We start from the raw sequence: 3,324 nt of genomic DNA, 5'->3' as shown, positions 1-3,324 counted from the left end.
GCTATAGCTTAGGAATCTGCATTTATAACCAGCAACCCATGATGCTGGTTGACTTGATGCTGGTGAATTATCAATCATGCTTTCAAGAATGCTGGTATTGAATTTCCTAGCATAAGGCGGCAACCTGGGCTACATTGCCCTAATGCTTTTAGCAGATGGTTTCCCAGGCACACACAGTCTTACCTCAGGTTTTACTGAGGATAGATGATAGTTAAGTCTTACAGAATATATTTCTGAGTTATTTGTAAAAGCCCAAGGAAAGACTTTGTTCAATGTCTTTCATAAAAAACAAAGGCACAAGACCAAGTTATTATTATAGCTTAGTGTTAGGGTCTTGTGAAAAAATGATTTATGGGATTTTTTTTTTTATTAGCTATCAAATGCTACTGAATTTCTTTCTTTTTTTTTTTTTTACTGTAGAATTATCTTTTTATTTTGGGTAAAAACCCACAGTCATTTTGGGGAGTTGTAATTAAGATTTAACAGCATTATAATTCTAACAAATAACTTAAATATCCTTGTGAGATAAATATCGTAATAGTTTATGGGTATTTTGGAACCCGACAGTATTAAGACTACAAATCACACAAGCCTAGATCTATCACCAATGACTCAGACTGGTTCTTTCTAATGAATTGACCATTACATTTCCAAAGTTCTGAAATGGCCAACAGACCATAGAAAGATAATTCTTTAGGCTCCTGCTTGAAACCAACAGCTTCAGCAAACTGCTGGCCTTGATTCAGGGCCAATGCTACTGAATTTCTTATGTCTCTCTTGCTTGGACTATAAGGAAACTGAACACTGAAATTTAGAGCTCAATTTTAAGAATTGTCCTTAGTCTTATGTTTCTGATAACTAGTCACTCCTCTACACCTTCTCTGAAGATTTGTTTTTGTTAAGGAACCATTTTATCAGAGGTCAGACAATTATGTTTTTGAGCTCATTCTAGAAAAAGTGCTACATACCTCATTGCTGATGGCTACCTTCACCACTTCAAGGGTGACCATAGTGATATTCAGCAATAAGATATGTAGCACTTTTTCTAGGATGAGTTTGAAAACTTAGTTGTTCAAACTTGGTATTGATAGGTATTAAAAAATATAGCTTTGTCTAAAAAGAGGTCCAGCCTTTGACCTGGGCTCCTGGGAGGTCATCTAGAAGCACTTGGAAATGTTCTGCCAAACAAAAGTTATCTTTGTTTACTTGCATGGTTTGGGCCAGCAAGAATTGGGAGTGGAAGGTGGAATCAGAAAGGGATTTAGGGTGGGGCTCTTGGGCCACCCTGACAAGTGACTTCCAGTAGGAGTTGTGGCATCAGGCAGCTTCAGCTGGGATGCTGGAGACAGAGGTCAGCCTTGTGAGTGGCCAATCAATTTTATATGATGGAGCTCCCAAAAAGGACAGTGAACGCCGAGGCTCAGAGGGGCTTCCTTGGTGTACCCCACAGGGACAAGACTACTGGAAGTTCTGCAAGTGGATTCTGTCCTATCTTCTTCATCCCCTGGACTGTCTCTAACCTTCCTCCTTCCCTGTAATAAACCATAACCAAGAGTGTAAAAGTTGTACATTACTTAGGCACATCCTTTTAATGAATCATCCAGCCTAAGGGTGGTCTTGGCAACCTCTGAACTTGGAATTGGCATCAGAAAAGAGGGAGGTCTTATGGACTGTTCCTTCAAATGCAATGCGTCAGGCTCTTTCTCACCTTCCCTAGAGTCGCAGAAGAAACCCCTGTAGGCAGGCATCCATGTCTGTGCTTATGCTCTTCTGGTGGCCCAATTTAGTAACTGCCCCAGGGCTGGACATAACAGGCCCTGAAGTCTTCAGCTGCATATCCATGCTGTCATTCACCCAATACATTGTCCAGTGTCGGACGGTGGTAGCGCCCAAGTCAGGCACTGGGGAGATGGCAGTGAACAAATTAGTCCAGGTTCCTGCTCAGATGGGGCTTGGAGGTGACATAAGACACAGCAGGTCGAGAAATGCGGAAAAGCCAGAGAACAGAGATGGTATCTCCTCCCAGAGCCACCCTCCTCTTTCCCTTTGTGACTTTTATATACTCACAGGAAGCACTAGCAATGTTATTACTCACCATAGCGTATATCAAACAGATTCCTCCTGTACAAAACTGTACAACAGCTTCCTATCTTAAAGTGGTTCTATATTCAAAGCATTTTTCCACTAGATTAAATTTATACCTAGTCAACACTTCACTACGTGCACAGAGTTCCCTCGGTCCTTGACCGGTACCCTGAAGTCCCGTTCCCCAACTTATCCATGACAGTAGCCTGGGAAGTGAATAAGCCATCTCCAGATGTCAGCACGTAGGCTCCTCTGGGCTTGTTAGGGCCCGACCAGCAGCGCCCTGCATGAGATGGCCATTGATTCAGGTGCACAGTGGCTGGTAAGACCCTCTCTGCTGGGATTGTAGCAGGCTGCCCCGTACAGAGTGTCCAGGGAACCTGACACACAATACGTATGCAGGGTCTGGTCAAGCTCAGTGCTGTGGAGAGGATAAAACAGGGTAAGGAACAGGGGATGACAGGCAGACACAGGGGAGGGGAATGCAGAGCGGCTCAGTGACCCAGCAGTGACTGAGGGACAGGTGTGCTAGTAAGCCCAGGGACAACTCACAGCAGCAGACACAGGGGAGGGGATTGCAGAGCGACTCAGTGACGCAGCAGTGACTGAGGGACAGGTGTGCTAGTAAGCCCAGGGACAACTCACAGCAGCAGACACAGGGGAGGGGAATGCAGAGCGACTTAGTGATGCAGCAGTGACTGAGGGACAGGTGTGCTAGTAAGCCCAGGGACAACTCACAGCAGCAGACACAGGGGAGGGGAATGCAGAGCGACTCAGTGACGCAGCAGTGACTGAGGGACAGGTGTGCTAGTAAGCCCAGGGACAACTCACAGCAGTGGGTCTTGTCCAGGGGACAGAGAAACTAAGAGTTGTCAGGACATTCAAGAAAATGCAGAGACACACACCTGGCAAGTGAGGGGAAGCCAGAAGTGGGAGGGAGCTGGACCACTCCCAGCCTGGGCTCCCACATCAGGGTTCAGGGTGATGGAAGGTTCTGGAGAAGTCCTGTCTGCAGTGTGAGGTCATCGCATTGCTCAGCACGTGGTCATCCCACTCTGCGATCAGATTCCCACTGTTTACTATCCCCAAGTGAAATCACACACGGGCATCCCTACCCTCTGAACTTGATGATGGCACCAGGTGCTTTAGGGAGCTGTCCCCAGATATCTCCAATTTCCTCAGCCCTCATTTCCGCCTCAGTCTAGCATCTCCTCCATGCCCAGCAGGCCTGTTCCCCAG

General features: G+C 46.1%; 1 non-coding gene across 1 annotated transcript; it reads right to left on the bottom strand.

The window, feature by feature from the left end:
* Positions 1 to 615: 615 nt before the first annotated feature.
* On the bottom strand, positions 616 to 752 carry LOC128578831 (small nucleolar RNA SNORA2/SNORA34 family). Its single transcript, XR_008377935.1, has one exon. It is a non-coding gene; the product is annotated as a small nucleolar RNA SNORA2/SNORA34 family (small nucleolar RNA).
* Between the last annotated feature and the right edge of the window lie 2,572 nt (positions 753 to 3,324).

This window comes from Nycticebus coucang, chromosome X (assembly GCF_027406575.1).
Source record: "Nycticebus coucang isolate mNycCou1 chromosome X, mNycCou1.pri, whole genome shotgun sequence".
NCBI lineage: Eukaryota > Metazoa > Chordata > Mammalia > Primates > Lorisidae > Nycticebus > Nycticebus coucang.
Note: the sequence above shows the minus strand (reverse complement) of the source record. Positions and strands in the feature narration are given on the sequence as shown.